Here is an 18,092-nt window from a genome sequence, read left to right as displayed (position 1 = left end):
GTGAAGCCTTCTAATTAAGTCAATTTGGTGTTTAGTAAAAATATTAAGACGCATATACAAAAGTTTAGAAATACCAATTTTTATTAAGATAAGGAACATATCCTGGCAAGTTTCTGCTTAACAGGAAATTGAGAAATTACCACTTCCTAGCTAATTGCCTCGGTGGGGTCCAGGAAGGTGTGGTTGATAAAAATGTATAAAAGATGCATTTTCTGGGAAGGGGTAGACGGATACTAACTTTATGCCGGACTGACCTCTGGTCCGTTGATTTAGAAATACCTTGGAATATGGTCGGATTATTGTAAGTGTCTAAGTATTTTATTGTATTATACCTTATTGTAAATTTCTGATACTTGTTGTCTCCCTGGAACCACTAGTCCCAGAGGAATAATATATATATTATACTGATATATGTTAAATGAATAAAAGTATTGTATTATAGCCAACCTCTCTACAATCTACATTTAGTCTCTCGGATATACCCAGCTGGTACGCCTCATTAGTCAGCTCCTAGCCTAAGGCACGCTACCAAAGTTTAATTACCTTAGGGCCATAGTTTATCTCCCCTATATAGGGAGAATAAAGGCATCTACAACAACATCACTTAAATACCATAAAGATCACATTAGCACAACTGGTGGCCGTTGGAAAAACTGGGCCGAGAGAAAAAAAATAGTAGATTGAAATAAATGGCTTTACCAGATGGAATCTCAGATGTAGATAAGTTTATCGAAAAATTTAAAATTTTCGATGAACTAACTGTATCGTTTGACGATAAGGTCAAAGAGCAATGCGTTGCATCCAGATTAAAGGGAAGCGCCCTTAAACATTTTGAGGCAATTAAAGAAAAAGAGCCCAAGAAAATCAGTACTCTAATTGAATCTTTTAAAACAAGGTTCATACAGACAAGCAGCTTCGAGAGGCTAAGAACAGAGGTAGTGACATTCAATACCTTAACTAGTATCAGGGAATATGTCGACAAAATTTGTAGATCTGTATGCTTACAGTTAGGGAAAGGCGGAAATGACGAGACAGTACAGAAAGTACAATTACATACTTTTACGAAAGGGTTACCAAAAAAGCTATTAAGACTAATATTAAGACGGAAACCTGAAACAGGCTATAATCCTAGTAGAAAAAGAGGTAAAAATTGACGAGGCTATGAAAAAGTTTGATCAGATGTCAATAAATAACACAGGAGCCAAAGAAATTATAAAATATGAAAGGGGACAGAAGCGGGTGAACTTTGAAGAGCCAAATCGTGAACCAAAAAGGCGCGACGGAGGCCGAGGGTCACCGTTTAGGGAAGTAGCTGACAGATTCCAAGACCTTGAGAGATTAGCAGCTAATAACTATAGAAAATATGGGCACCCACCCCCACCAAAGTCAGATAGTTGGGGAACCAACAATGACAGATCAAGAATATTTAGAAATAACCAGGAAACCAATTAACAATTTAAGAGAAAGTTTAATTGCTATTATTGTAGCAAACCAAACCACTATGCGGCAGATTGCTGGCATAGAATACGCAAAGAAGGCCAGACGTAGAAAACTGGACACCAGTTCAGAACACAGGAGGGTAGAAATTTAGGAAGCCAGGGAACAAATAATACTTGGCAAATGCCTAATAATATTCCTGAATTTAGGCCTAGAAGGCAAATGGTTAACAATAACCAGGGTCAAAGTAGCAGCGCTGATGAAAACTGGATGACCCCAGAAAGTATCAGTCACATAGTGGGTATTCAAACAGAGAAACCAGGCTGTAAGTGGAGAGAGCTGAGTCATTACCTAAACCCCTTTATAGTTTAGAGTATTGTGATACAAATGCAAATAATAATAATCTACCGATTTTGCGTCATTTTAAAATTAAGTTTTTTGAAAATTTACCATCTTTACTTGATATAAGTGCATCTAAATAATTAATTCGAGAGGGAGTTTTTAAGAGGTTTCCTCCTAGTGTCAAAAATCGCTTAAGCAGATGCCAGAATTCCCTGACATCAGTAACAGGTCACAAGCTGACAATTTTGGAGGAATATCCATTCAAATTTAGCACAGGATGTAAAGAATTAACAGTAACGGTGATAATATGTAATCAGCTACCATTTCCTTGTGTTCTAGGAGTAGATGGTATAAGGAAATATGGGATCTTATGGGAACCCATAACTGATACAATAAACATAAGCCAGCCAAATTAAACTAATAGGCAAATTTGCGTAACAACAGATAAAGAAAGTGACGATTTGGATTATAACCTAAAAATAAACGGAAAAATCACAATAGAAGGGGGAAAAACAGCTCAAGTGCTAGCGACATTAAATACAGAAGAAGGAAAGGTTAAAACAATGGATGCCATGATAGGGGGATACACCCTCGAAGAATACCCAACTATTTTAGTAGAAAATCTAGTTATTAAAATTGAAAATGGTATCACATACTTAAAACTATCAAATCTAAGTAAAAACAAAGTAAAGCTGAACTAAATAGGGCTTGGGTCAGTGGAAAATATTTCAAATTTAGAAATAAAATCTCTAAACGGTCCAGAATTAAACGTAAATTTTGCTAGCCACGAACAAATGCCATCAAAACCGAAACCACAAGAAAAGTACGGAATGACAAAAACTGATTTTTGCAACAATTTGATTTAAAACATTAACGGAAAAACCCGGGTGGAAGATATTCTTTGGGATTTTCGATGGACATTTGCAAGACACAAAGCGGATTACGGAATAACTCACTTAATCACGCACAAAATATCAACACAGGGTCCTCCAATTAAAAAGTCACCGTATAAAGCACCTTATCATTTAAAACCATGGCTGGACGGCCAAATAAACGAAACGGAAGAACAGGGTATAATTAAAGAAAGGGTTAGGGGGGGGGTGTCATCCTCAAAGACCTAATTTCCAGAACTTTCTACTACATTGAACAAAATGGCTATTTAAAAATTTTGATTGGATGTGTTTGGGGGAATGGTGGACGTGAGAGGGGGGTTGGCTACCTTCCAATCACTTTCAACCATTAAAAAGCGCACTAGCCCTCTCAGTTTCCAATTGAATAACCCCTTTTGAAGTTTCTACTACAACACTATCTATAAAAACCTTATATGCCCCCAGGGCATAACTTACAACCTTTGCCATGGGGGCTGTGGGGGGTTCGTCATCCTCAAATACATAATTTCCAACACTTTCAACTACGTTGAAAAAAATGGCTATCTCTAAACTTTTATTAAATGTGTTTGGGGAAGTAGTGGGCGTGAGAGGGGGTTAATTACTCTTCAATCACTTTCGACTATTAACATAGCAACTAGCTCTTTCAGTTTCCAGTCAAATGAGCACTTTTCGAAAGGTCTACAACAATTTTCTATATAAAACTAGTATGACCCCACGGTATAATTTAAAATCCTTGCCCTGCGGGCTCTGAAGGGGTTATAATTCTAAAAGACCTAATTTCAATAACTTTCAACTACCTTGAACAAAACAAATATCTCAGAATTTTGATTGGATATTTTTGGGAAAATGTTGAGCGTGAGAGGGGTTAGTTGTCCTTCAATCACTTTCAACTATTAAAAAGGTTACTATCCTTTTCAATTTCCAGTCGAATGAACCCTTTGTGAAGCTTCTACAACATTACTTTCTATAAAAACCTTATATGCCCCAGGGTATAACTTACAACCCTTGCCCTGAGGGGTGTGGGGGGGGGGGGTCGGGAGGGGTTGTCATCCTTAAATACCTAATTTCCAAAACTTTCAACTACGTTAAAATGGCTATCTAAAAATTTTGATGGGATGTATTTGAGAAAAAGGTGGGTGTGAGAGGGGGGTTAGTTGCTCTCGAATCACTTCCGACTATTGAAAAAGGGCACAAGCCCTTTCAATTTCCAATCGAATGAGCCCTTTTTCAAGTTTGTACGACAAAAATTTCAATAAGAACCTTATAAGACCCCAGGGCATAACTTATATCCCTTGCCCTGAAGACTGGGGAGAGTGTCCTGCTCAAAGGTATAATTTCCTGAACTTTAAACTGCGTGGAACAAAATAGCTATCTCAGAATTTTGATTGGATGTGTTTGGGGAAATGGTGGACGTGAGAGGGGGGTTAGTTGATCTCCAATCACTTTCGACTATTAGAAAGGGCACTAGTCCTTTGAATTTCCAATCGAATGAGCCTTTTTTGTAGTTTCTACGACAACGCTTTCTATAAAAACCTTATATACCCCCAGGGCACATCTTACAACCCTTGCCTTGAGGCCTATGGGGAAGTGTCCTCCTCAAAAACATTGTTTCTATCTGGAAACTACTACGCTGAACAAAATGGCTATCTCCAAATTTTGATAGGATGTGTTTGGGGAAATGTGGGCTTGGAAGGGGTGTTAGCTGCCTTCCAATCTCTTTTAACTATTAAAAAGGGAACTAACAATTTCAAATTCCAATTGAAAGAGTCCTTTTTAAAGTTTCTACGACAACGCTTTCTATAAAACCCTTATATGCCCCAGGGCATAACTTACAACCCTAGCCCTGAGGGCTGTGGGGGGCTGTCATCCTCAAAGACCTAGTTTCCCGAACTTTCAACTACGTTGAACAAAATGGCTATCTCAAAATTTTGATTGGATATGTTTGGGGAAAAGGTAGGCGTGAGAGTGGTTTAGTTGCCCTCCAATCACTTTCGACTATTAAAAATGGCAATAGCCCTTTAAATTTCCAACCGAATGAGCCATTTTTGAAGTTTCTACGACAATGCTTTGTATAAAAACCTTATATGCCCCCAGGGCATAACTTACAACCCTTGCCCTGAGGGATGTGGGGGAGTGTCCTCCTCAAAAACATAATTTCTATCGGGAAATCATCTACACTGAACAAAATGGCTATCTCAAAATTTTGATTGAATGTGTTTGGGGAATTGGTGGTTGTGGATGAGCCCTTTTTTAAGTTTCTACGACAACACTTTCTATAAAAACCTTATATGCCCCCATAGCACAACTTACAACACTTGCCCTGAGGGCTGTGGAGGGTTGTCATCCTCAAAGATCTAATTTCCAGACCTTTAAATTACGTTGAAAAAAATGGCTCGCTCAAATTTTTGATTTGATGTGTTTTGGGAAAAGGTGGGCGTGAGAGGGGGTTAGTTGCCCTCAAATCACTGTTGACTATTAAAAAGGGCACTAGCCCTTTGAACTTCCAATTGAATGAGCCTTTTTTGAAGTTTCTACGACAACGCTTTCTATAAAAACCTTATATGCACCCAGGGTATATAAATTCCCCCAAGGTTGTAACTTACAACCCTTGCCCTGAGGGCTGTGGGGGAGTGTCCTCCTCAAAAATATAATTTCTTTCTGGAAATCAACTATGCTGAACAAAGTGGCTATCTCAAAAGTTTGATTGGATGTGTTTGGGGAAATAATGGGCGTGGAATGGGTGTTAGTTGCCTTCCAGTCAATTTCAACTATTAAAAAGGGCACTAGCCGTTTCAATTTCCAATCCAATGAGCCCTTTTTGAAGGTTCTATGACAACGCTTTCTATAAAACCTTATATACCCCCGGGCATAACTTACAACCCTTGCCCCGAGGGCTCTGGGGGGGAGGGGTTGTCATCCTAAAAGACCTAATTTACAGAACTTAGAACAACTTTGAACAAATGGTTATCTCAAAAACGGTTCTAGCCATTTCAATTTCCAATCGAATGATTCCTTTTTGAAGTTTCTACGATACGAAGTGCCCAGGTCTAAAGGAAAAAAAAAATAATACATTGTGCCAACATCGTTCTTATATGCCCCAGAGCATAACTTAAAACTCTTGCCCTGAGGGTTACAGGGGAGTGTCCTCCTCAAAAATGTATTTTCTATTTGGAAATCAACTATGCTGAACAGAATGGATATCTCAAAATTTGGATTGGATGTGTTTCGGGAAATGGTGGGCGTGGAGGGGGTGTTAATTGCCTTCCAATTACTTTCGACAATTCAAAAGAGCACAAGCCACTCCAATTTCCAGTTTAATGAGCCCTTTTCGAAGTTTCTACGACAACTTCTTTGATACGAAGTGCCCTGGTCTAAAGGAAAAAAATAATGAATAATACATTGTGCCAACATCGTTCTTTACTTAGGCAGCGCTATTGCGCTGCCTATGACTGTGCCAAAAATATTTTGCAGTGCAATGAAGATTTTGGTGAAAACAAAAGTTTATCTATCTATTTATACGCCCCCAAGGCATAACTTAAAACCCTTGTCCTGAGGGCTGTGGGGGGGTGGGTCTCATTCTCAAAGAAATAGTTTCCGGACCACTTAACTACGTTGAACAAAACAAGCATCTCAAAATTTGCATTATATGTGTTTGGGGAAACGGTGGACGTGGGAGGTGGGTTAGTTACCACCCGATTACTTTTGGCTATTAAAAAGGACACTATCCCTTTCAAAGTCCAATCGAATGAGCTCTTTTCGAAGTTTATAAGACAACAAATAAATTTATTAGGCCATCTCAAAATTTCTATCAGACACATTTTGGGAAAATATGAGATGTGTTTTTTTCTTTGGGGGGGGGGGGGGGGTAGGGGGGTATCCACCCTCTAATCATTCTGAATCTCAAAAAGGGCACTAAAACTTCTGATTAGCAATCCAACGAGCCCCCTCTGAAGTCTATACTATCATCCTTTCTATATATACCTTATATGCCCCCAAGGCACAACTTGCAACCCTTGCCCTGAGGTTGTTTTTTTTTTTTTGGGGGGGGGGGGGGGTGATCATATTCAAAGACATATTTTCTGGACCTTTCAATTACGTTGAAGAAAATGGCTATCTCAAAATTCGGATTGGATGTATTTGGAGAAATGGCGGGCTTGGGAGGGGGGCTAGTTGCCCTCGAAGCAATTTTGACTATTAAAAGGGCACTAGCCCTTTCAATTTCCAACCGAATGAGCTCTTTTCGAAGTTTCTAAGACAACAAATGGCCACTTCAAAATGTATATCAGATTTATTTGGGAAAATACTAGGTATGGGGGGGGGGTATTCACCCTCTGATTACTCTGAATCTTAAACAGGCTAACCCGGAACTCTAATTACCATTTCAATAAGCCCCCTCCGAAGTTTATACGAGCACCCTTTCTATATATATCTTATACGCCCCGAGGGAAAAACTTACAATCCTTGTCCTGAGGGCCGTGTGGGTTTGTCGTCCTCAAATACATAATTACCGAACCTTTCAACTACGTTAAACAAAATGGCTATCTCAAAATTTTGATTGGATGTGTTTCTGGAAGTTGTGGGCGTGGGAGGGGGGTTAGTTACCCTCCGATCACTTTCGACTATTAAAAAGGGCACTAGCGCCTTCAATATCCAATCGAATGAGTCATTTTCGAAGTTTCTATAACAACTCCTTCGATACCAAGTGTCCTGGTCTAAACAACTCACACCTTGTGCCCCCATCGCTTTTTACTTAGGCAGCGCTATTGCGCTGCCTACGATACTGGAATTATACCTATAAACCCAATTTATAATAACTTAATATCAAAATTTTCAAATAACATTTTTCCTCAGTTTAAATTACAACCATTTGACAATACTTTTAATGAAAATCGAGCCAGTAGGCAAGCTGAGCCAATCACTAAGCAGAGAAGTCTTGCCCAATCTAAGTGGCAATGGTATTCCATTTATTTTGGCTTGTTTTTATTGTTTTGTTTAATTCTGTGTTTCTTCTGCTCTGTTTGAATATACTTGAAGAGGTTAGATTTCCTTCTTTCTTTTTTTTCAACACTGACGACGCCTTGGCTGAGGTCCTTGCCGAAATATCTTCTTATTTTCGCTTCTTTTCATTCCACTGGCTGACCTTACCCTCGTTTTTCTTGGATATTTAATTTTATTATTCATTTGCTATTTTTCTTCTTTGTCATATAATGCATAGTCAGTGTTATCTTAGAGCGTATTTACGGTAACCTGGTATCTACAAGCTTAAGAACAGGTTTTGCCAGTTTTCCTTAAGCAGCGCTCACAAGCGTGTCTAGCTAGAATCCCATGTCTAGACACGTGTCTAGCCAGAACTCAATATCTAGGCAACGACCGTTCACAAGTAAAATTCGGTGCTTAGCTAAAACAACAAATTTAGTTTCAAATAGATTACTGCTGTCATTTCAAGCCAATCAAGAGAGCTTATGCGGGCAAAACTTTCAAAATTGTAATCCCTATTTTTTACTGTCACAAGATAATGGATGAGATAAGTGAAACAATTACCTTAATTTGCTTCACTATTATGCCTGGTGTTGCATATTTGCCTAAAATGAAATGAAAAATTAATGAGAAAACAAACATTAAATTTCAGTTTAAAATTGTAAGCATAAATGATGAAAAAGTGGAACCTGACACATTCTGATTGGCTGTAATCGAAAATCCTAGACATTGAGTTCCAGAGTCTAGAACTCAATGTCCAGCTAAGCGCCTTGTCTAGCGTGTCTAACTAAGCGCTGAATTGTAATTATGAACGGTCGTTGCCTTGACATTCAATTCTGGCTAGACACGTGTCTAGACATGGGATTCTAGCTAGACACGCTTGTGAACGCCACTTTAAGAATTTATAAGCTAGATAGTAATTCACACATGTATCATGTATTGGCTTTCCACAGCCAAAACCAGTGTTGCCACAGTCACAGGTTTCCTGTGACACTTCACAGTTTTTTTTTATGGTCACAGGTTCACAGGTTTTTGCCGCTGAATGGTAGAAAGTCACAGGTTTTTGTGCTAAAAGCTCCTAATATGACCTAATATTCTGCTAAAAGTTGAATTTTGTAGAGCTCACATTTTTAAATTATTTTTAGTGATTTTGAAACAACATCTATGCATCATAACTCTAAAGCTTAATAAAATTAATCACAAGTAACAGCCATGGCTATTTTGACACAACCATTTTGAATTGAATTGAAAAAGACAATATGTCGGAGTGAAAGTGCTTTTATATTGTTGAATTTTTTCCCTCTATAAACCAATTTCCAAAAATTATCTGTCTGTTATTAGATTGTAAAAAGTGTCTTTTAAGCTTCTTTTATAAGTCTTTTAAGCTGCTGCTTCAGCAGCATCTAAAACCTTTCCAGACTGGTTAGAGTCTTTTGTGCATGATACAAGACACTACATTGCCCACAGTCCAAAGAGGATTGGAGAATTTCATACCACCAGAAGTTCACTAAAATTGAAGTGAAACAGTTGCTATCGGTAGTTTCTACGAGATGGCTCAGCTTTGAAGCACCCATCAGATGGCTTTTAGAAACCTGGAATGCCTTGTTATTGTTTTACGGTGATCACGCGTTAGGTGAGGGCACTGCAGACGAGGGGAGCAAGGAGAAGGCACTCAAAATATACACTCTTTAAAGAATCCTGTCACGAAGACCTCTCTCTATTTTCTTGCCCCCGTTCTTGGGATTACCAACTCCCTAAACACTGACTTTCAGAGCAGTGACACAAGAATCCTTAGGCTGGTGAGCAGATTCATTACGACGTACGCAATATTACTCCAAATGTTCATAGGAAAATGCCTGATACTGGTAGCGAAATCACCTTTCGCCATAGATCTGGTTCCCGCGAACTATCTTGAACTGGATGACATGAAATTAGGCACCAATACCGAATGTTATCTGGAGGAACACGGATCAAGGATTGCTGAGGACTCACTAAAAGCCTTTAAGGTCAACTGTCTGAGGTTCCGCAAGCAGATGAGACAAAGAATAATCTGGGAAGATCGAATTTTGCCCGATCTTAACATTTTGGATCCTTGCGTTGCACTCGGATCTGAGGAGGTGTTCATTATTCGCATTCTCGTGCACTTTTCTACACTTCTGGGAAGCAATGCAGCGATTGTAGAACGCAAGAGAGAAAGCATTGACCGTCAGCTGCAAGAGCTCAGGTTGAGCCGAGCTGATCTTGGTCAAGATCTGGTCGACCAACCATCTGGTTTCTCGAAGAGTGTTTTGCGTCTAAAGAACGGTAATGGCGAAAAAAAGTTTGCTGGTCTGTCGACCTTTATGTTGCACCTCTGTTGCCATCCCCCGTACAAGCACTACTGCAAAGCGACAGTTCTCTTTCCTGTCGCATATGAAAACGCGACTGCGTAACAAGCTGAACACCCGGACAGTTAGTGCATTGATGATGACCAAACAGTTGGCTGGTAAAGCCGCTTCCTGGACTGTTCCAAGTGATCTACTGGATAAGGCTATCAAATGGAGAGAGGCAGTTTGTAATAAAGAAGATCCTCGTTGTGCTGAACCTGACAGCTCACACTCCGACACTGAATGGACTACTGACTTTGATGGGGTGAGTATTTCGTTGCTTCTATGTATTCCAGTTCCAATGCAAAGATTCAGCTCGTAAATTGTCCTCATAACAACGGTACTTCATCCTTTTTTCCTTTCGAAGAGAACAATTATCTGTTATCATTAAGTCGTAAAGACATGACAGATAATTGTTATTGATGGATGAAAACAAATCACTGCCTTATGTTACGGTAGACACTAGGCCTAAATTTTGGAACGAGCTTCAAGAATAGATTAAATAAAGATAATTTTGATCACAAGTGGGGTATGACAGATTCACTTTAAGGAGTTAAAGGATTCAAATAAGCTTATCCTTTAAAGCTCGAGAGGATTTCGAGTTGTTTTTTTTTCGACTCGATCTTATAAGGTGATAGAATTTTCAATATTACGAAAGAAAAAACTTAATTTTTCTTCAAGAAGAATCAGATTGTAAAGAGATTATTAAAAAATTATTAGATTATTAAGATTTCAGAAATTTTCCAGTTTATTTTCTAAAATTGGTATTTTTTTTACTGTTGAGAATTGTGAGTTTCTAGTTTTTAATGGTTCAACTTCCTCTAATGTTCCCTTAGTTCGTCGTGGTTTTTCTATACCCTCTGTTTCTGTTTTTCGATGGTTGGGTATCAACGTTACTAAATCAATTTCCAGCCTTCGCCAGTACACTGTTCGTGATGTTAAAAAGGAAATTCAAATTGGTTTTTCTAAGATTGCTGCCAATCGAGGGAAGTATAACAGACGAGAACTGGGTAGGCTATATTTTACTTTTTGTGATCATTCTATCCTTTTACTTTTTGGTCTTTCCCCTTTTAAAGAAGAAATACGTTAAACATATCCGGTCTTTTTATTTCAGATATTGTAAATTCTACTTTATCCCTCCCCCCCTTGGCATAGTAGTGGTAAAATAATTCGTAAGTTTGAAGTTCTCGATGTAACAGCAAAGTTGGCTGTGGTGCAAGGAAGGCTTTCGGATTCATCTTTTTGTCGTTTTTCGCCTCATCATCCTTTGGTCAGTCTGTCCGGTAAATTTCATTGTAGTATATTTTACTTCATTTTTTCTCTTTTTTTTCCTTGTCTTGCTCACAACTTTGTGTATGACATGGGTTATAAGTACATTATTATTATCAGGGAAATAACTGAGAAAAGCCAGGAAACTAGAACAGACCTAAAAAATGCAGCGTAAGTAGATTTAATTGTTTTGGTCCAGAATCATCATTGCCTAAGGACAAGATTTAGTTTTTCAAAATTCTCGCTTTAGAATTCGCAATAGGAATTAGAGAAAAATATCTCTTTACATTCGTACAGATTTCCCTTCAGCTTCTAAAGATTTCCTTTCAACCTTCAGGGAAAATTTTATACATCTGAACCTAGAATTAGGTAAATGTTGATAGTATCTGTCTCTGTTGCAGGGTTTAAGCTACAGGTGGAACTTATAATACCATGACTCAGATCAGTTGTGAGTTATCAACCAATATCATTATATCAACCATTCAAATCAACCAATTATGACTTGGATCAGTTGTGATTTATCAATCAATATTATTATATCAACCAACCAAATTTTTGTGTTTTTATGCCAATCTTGCTTGCCAAGACCTGAAGAACCGTAGTAGCGATAATTGTTTTTTTCTTCATTCGAAAAAGTCGCAGCATTTACTTGAGAATCATATGCAAGCGACCTAGTTTAAACCTTGTGTGCAAGACGGACATGGCTGGCTAATTTTCAGTACCTATTACCTTAAATTAGAAGCTGCCAGAAATTCAACTCGGATCATCAGAATTTTGCGTGGTTTCTAAGAAAACAGGTGAAGTGCTTTGAAAATATGATTTGTGAGAAAGTGAAGTTCATTCCCCTGTTTCCCTTTTGAAAACTGAAATATCCTCTATACCTAACCTCTACACCTCTATACCTAAGTTGTATAGAGGTGTATGTGGGTGAGCAAGTTTGATGTCTAGTGATTGCTTAGACCTCGGCAAAATTAAGGTGCGAATGCCCCTTTTCTTTTTTTATGATCTACCAACTTATTTTGCTTCTGCAAGAAGTATTGCTTTGTGTTAGATAAATACAATTCTTTAAAACAGATTTCTGGTCCGTCAGGTTTGGAAATGCTCAAAATTTAGGAACACTGCATGATTTTAACTTAAATTAAACAAAATGCAGGGAAGCTTTTTTCGCTAGATAATTCAGCCCTATAATTGCCTTAAGTAGCTCAGGGTATTTCTAAATGTTCAGAAAACGGCAAGATATAGTAGTTGTTAAACAATTTTAACAACTTGACCAACCAGTTGGCTGAGTGGTTAATGTGATCGACGTCTTTTGTTCTAGATTCTGGAATCTGGTGGAGGAATCTGTTAATGAAGTCTGAACTTTACATATTTGTTTTGCAACAAACTACATATTTTTATTTTACCTTCCATTATTTTGCGAACTTCTATCTAAGTAACGCACTTTGATATTTTATATACTTACATCATAAGTGGCGCTATGGGGCAAAACTTACATAATTTGAAATAAAATGCAGAAACCAAAAAATGGATAGTTCCTGCCTGGTCTTGGGAACAAATCTTAAGCCTTGGAGTGAGGATGTCTATCAGGTTTGACCATGGTCTGTAAAGAAAATTCTTTGTATCCGAACTTAAGGTGCCAATTCATGATGCGGAAAACCTTGCAGAAGGGATGAATCGTTCGTCCATATAGATTGAACAATTTTGTTTTCAAGTTTAAGACCATGTAGGTCATCTTAGGTCAAAATAGACATTGCGTTACAGCAACCGTTCGGACCTTGTCACACCCATAGATCTTTAATAGCTACCAAAGATCAGCGACTCGCATCTTTTTCGCATAACTAATGCAATTATCGAAGTGAAAATGAGTCTCGATGATTCGTCCTTTACTTTCCGACTAAAATAGGTGGCGGAAAAATTTCACTCTGTTGACATTCTCATGACGATATCTTTCTGTCATCTATTGAAATTGAAAAGCACTACATGTAATTTATATATAGCGTTCATGTCATAGCTGGGAATATCTGCAGAACTCATGTAGGGAACAGACCGCTAGGTAGCATGCCTCTCGATTTTCCATGACGTGTTTTGGGGGCAGAGGCAGATTTTCCCAGGGTTAAGTATCTTTGCTAGTAGCATTCTAGTGCTGCCACTTCAGAGTAACAAATGTAAACTGTAGTAAGAATGTAAGAATGCCTGAACATGCTGTAAAAGTGGTCACAGGTTTTTTGACGAATTTCACAGGTTTTTTGGCATTTTGTTCACAGGTTTTGAAAATTCGTCCGTCAAAACCGAGCACTTCTGGTATCCAAAACTTGTTTACAAAATTCTGTTCTTTGTATTTCTAACGTTCCAAATATTTAAAAGTAACTCACTATTTGGCAAATTCTTAGAAATTTTAAAAATGCAGATGCCAGAGAAAAGTAGGGATAATCATTTTTTAAAGTGCTAATTTGCAAACTTGCTGCATTATATCAATAAAACTAGCATTTAAAAAAGCCTATGAATTTTTGTTCCTTCAAAAGATTTTGATGACTTTATCTTGCGCTCTCTATCATTTATACTTTCCTTGGAAATAAATATAGGGTACTCTTTCTAATCCAGATAGAAAATATAGATGTGAATACAGTGAATAGCTTTTATTTTGCATTCTAGGCTAGGTCCTAATCAAAGTGAAAAATTGTATTTAGAGAGCCTATGGTGGTGAGTTTCTTTTTATATTTTTAGTTTATTGAATTTTAAAAGTGATTGGTGGTAATGCTTCTTAGAAATTATGTAATATGTTGGAAATAGCCTAAGCTGTTTGCTATTCTAGGCTATAAATCTTAAAGAATAAATTTAAATCCATAGGCTAATAAAAAATTTGGGTAAAATTCTGCTTCAGCTACTTTTGGCTATCTTGGAATAGGGTTAGGTTAGGAAAATGAAACTTTCAGGGATGGGTCTACAGGCTAAAGTATGTCCCGGGAAGGTATTTTGAAGTACCTACCTCTAATCCTTCTCCCTCTAAAGGGTCCTGAAATTTGCCTACATGACAGGTCTATACCCATTGAAATTTTGACAAAACAACATTTTACATCAATTTTCAGTTATCAGTTTCTTTTTCTCTGGCTTTAGCTCTGAAAATGCAATTTCAGTTATTTGAGCAGAATTTTAAGCCATATAAATAGTTTATTTCCAAAATTTAGGAAATGTATTTGCCTATCTTTAAAACTTTATAAATTGGGATTGAGCAAAGTTGTGAAGTTGAAAACAATTTTGTTGTACTTCATTTAAGCAGAAATCTACTCTGCAAGGTTTCACTTTTAAAACGCACATATTTTTAAAGGTCATCAAAGGTCAGGACCCTCTAGAGGGAGAAGGAGTGGAGGTACTTCAAAATATCTTCCTGGGACATACTTTAGCCTGTAGACCCATCCCTGAAAGTTTCATTTTCTTAACCTAACCCCTCTCCAAGATAGTCAAAAGTAGCTAAAGTAGAATTTTACCAAAATTTGGGATTTATTACATAGGGTAAAAGACCTCTTTTTGGGCCACCCCTTTTTACTACAACATGAAGCAACTAAAAGGATATATACATCAAAATAGGATAATTGGTAGGCTATTTCCAAAAAGAGGTCCCTTCAGGTAAGTCAATAAACTAATAGTTTCAAGTAGTTGATCTTAAATAATCTGAATAATAACCATATTGATGCATAGCTTAGACTTTTATCTATTCATTAATATACCCAATCCTTCTCAATTCCTCTTTCGTAACAAGATGTGAGGGTTTGTGTTTTACATAACTTTGCTCAATTAGATACTGGTTTTTTACCCTAGTCACAAGATTCCATAACTGACTATAATATACAATTGGATGTGAAAATTAAATTACCCTCAACTAGATCAAGTGTAATTAGTTAGGACCTTAATTTTGCACTTTGGAGCAAAATCAAGGTTCATACTGGGTCTTTAATGCTCCATGTTATAGAAGGTGAAATTCTGTCAATATGTTCAGGCCCAGTGACATAGGCTACTGTAAGAGAGGTTTGCAAAAAATGTAATTTAAACCACCATGGTATTTCAACCCACTTGGTAATGGTAACCACTAGATAGATATGACCTATGTTGACCATTCTCCAGTGGTTTAAAGCAGAGTCTGAGTTAGGTTTTTCTCAGGGGGGCAAATGTAAACTTTGCTGCCCTCTGCTGCACCACCATCACTGTAAATATCACAAAAAAACCTTGAAAACATTCTTTTAGCAGTATCTTTAGAAATGGATGCCAAAGTAGATAAAATTCCTGACACTATCCCACTCTCCTCAGTACAGATATTGGGGTGCCAAAGCTTGTTCACCCAGAAATACCTTTAGCAATGTCATTAGCTTCTTCTTAGAAAACTATAAGACAGAATGTGGAGTGTCATGTTGAGATATATACAGGGCTATAGAGGTGGTTATAAGGGGGTTACAAATTCCAACACCAACTTTGACTCCAAACATTTTCAATATATCAACTCTTAACTCCAACTCTATTCAGCAAAAATTTACTAAAACTCCAACTCGACAGCCCAGTTTTGAAGCTTCATTTATGTAGGCTTAGATTTTATAAGTTATAACCAACTTTGACCCCAGATAATTTCAGTATACCAGCTCCAATTCTATTCAGCAAAAATGTGCTAAAGCTCTAACTTCACAACTCTGGCTCCACAGCACTGAACATATATATATATATATATATATATATATATATATATATATATATATATATATATATATATATATATATATATATATATATATATATATATATATATATATATATATATATATATATATATATTCATCCTATTGCTAGCAAGTGCAATTTAAGGTAATATATATATATATATATATATATATATATATATATATATATATATATATATATATATATATATATATATATATATATATATATATATATATATATATATATATATATATATATGCAGGGGCATCCTGAGGCTCATTTTAATGGGAGGGGGGTGATCTTCGTAAATTTAACCAAATCGCTAGCTGATTTATGCTGAATTTTCTTCAGAAATCAAGAATTTTACTAAATTTCTGCCAAAATTTTCACCTTTGCTGAAAATTTTACCAAATGCCAATAAAGCTGGGGGTTCACATGCAGGGGTGTCCCGAGGGGGCAGGGAGGGGCCTGCTGCCCCTTCAATATTTTTGGCATTCAGTAAAGTTTTCCCTAAAGGCAAAAATTTTACCAATTGGTAAATTTTGGAAGAAAATTTGGCAAAATTGCCCAAAATTTAGCAAAATTTTTGACTTCTCCAGAAAATTTGGCATAAATTAGGTAGTGATTAAGTAAAATTTACAAAGATCATGCCCTCCCTCCCCCAATGAAATAAGTCTTGGGATGCCCCTGGTCACATGTATAAGGGTATTATTGATACAACAACAAAGCATGTTGATGTTTCTTTGCATGGTTATGTTCACCTCCAATATCTTTTCTAGTCTTAGCAGTCTTTTGCAGTATCTACCTCCATACCTTTCCCATTAGAGAGCTGTGACCTTCAATAAAGTGGGACATAGTTTGTGGTATAAATGTGAAATTTTCAGAAATAAATCTATAGCACAAATGAGGTCCAAGGGGAAGTGTTTTGGGTGCCATACCTTTGTTAAATCATAGTTTATGAAGTTTAATGAATTCAGAAAATCATTGGAATTGTGCTTTAGAAACCTAATGTCAAAGGAAAGTAGACCCAACCAAAAACAAGGAAAAATATATTTTTTTCCTGAAACTTAGTATGGCTAAGAGACCTATCTTCTTTCTTGTTTTATAAATCTCAAAAAAAAGAAAAGAGAAAGGTGCATCATTAAGGAGAAGGATTATTAAGAAAGGAGAAGGAGCACAAGATAGAAAATATCTTCCTGGGGTATATCTTAGGCTCTATGTTCATTCATGAAAGTTCATTTTTCTAATGTAATTATGTTCCATGGTAGCTAAAACCCCTAATGAGGCCCAAAGAATGTGTCTTGGGCTGTATACATTTGCTAAATTCTGGTTTATGATGTTTTGAAGAATCAGTAAAAAGATGTGTTAAGTTTGAAAAAAAAATTGTTATATGGCTTAAAATCCTGCTTAAATCATCAGGATTGCATTTTCAAAATCTAGAGTCAAAGAGCAGAAAATTCAAACCAAAAGATGGAATCAATTTTTTTTGCCCAATTTTATGCATGTCTTATGTTTAATCTTAAATTAAATAATGAATGCCTGCAGACAGAATATAGGGAATGAGTACAGAGATAGAGAACGAAATAGGTAATAGGAAGCAATTAGGAAAGGGTTCAGACAAGAGCTTGGAAATACCTTTACTTAAGATCTGGACCAATTTTGAAAGGTTCATTTACCCTGCTTAAGTACTATCAGAGATAGCAGAAGCACATCAGCTAAAATTTAACTTTAAAATTTTAATTTAAATTTTAACTAACCCATCTCCACATCTAACTCACTCCAGGGTTTTGATTTTTCACAAACTGGATGAATTGCTCATGCTAGGTTAATAAAATTTGCAAATGGATCTACAGCCCAAATAAGGATGTGGAAAGATATTCTAACACCTCACACCCATGCTGCTTTCCTACTCATAATGTATGAAAGACTTTATAAGTAGTCAAGTATGGTCAGTTACAGAAAGTTAGACCCCTGAAGTCATGATTTTTTTAAAGGAATGCTGAAACTGTTATTCCCCTAGAAAGAGAGAGGGGATCCTTTTTTACAATCTAGGGGTATTCCTTGTAGCTATTTACTTGTGTGTGGAAATTAGTCTTAAGGGTTT

At 36.8% G+C, this 18,092-nt stretch overlaps 1 protein-coding gene across 1 annotated transcript in view; it reads left to right on the top strand.

Moving 5' to 3' along the window:
• The first annotated feature begins 13,885 nt into the window (after nucleotides 1–13,885).
• The window catches only part of LOC148942284 (vacuolar protein sorting-associated protein 37B-like), a 34,070-nt gene continuing 29,863 nt past the window's right edge, over nucleotides 13,886–18,092 (top strand). The window contains exon 1 of the mRNA XM_089102981.1: nucleotides 13,886–13,981. The gene's annotated coding sequence lies outside the window, so the exon portion shown is untranslated. The remainder of the gene's footprint in view (nucleotides 13,982–18,092) is intronic.

The sequence above is a fragment of the Artemia sp. Qi Xiang Cuo genome, chromosome 17, assembly GCF_049724085.1.
Source record: "Artemia sp. Qi Xiang Cuo chromosome 17, ASM4972408v1, whole genome shotgun sequence".
Lineage (NCBI taxonomy): Eukaryota > Metazoa > Arthropoda > Branchiopoda > Anostraca > Artemiidae > Artemia > Artemia sp. Qi Xiang Cuo.
Note: the sequence above shows the minus strand (reverse complement) of the source record. Positions and strands in the feature narration are given on the sequence as shown.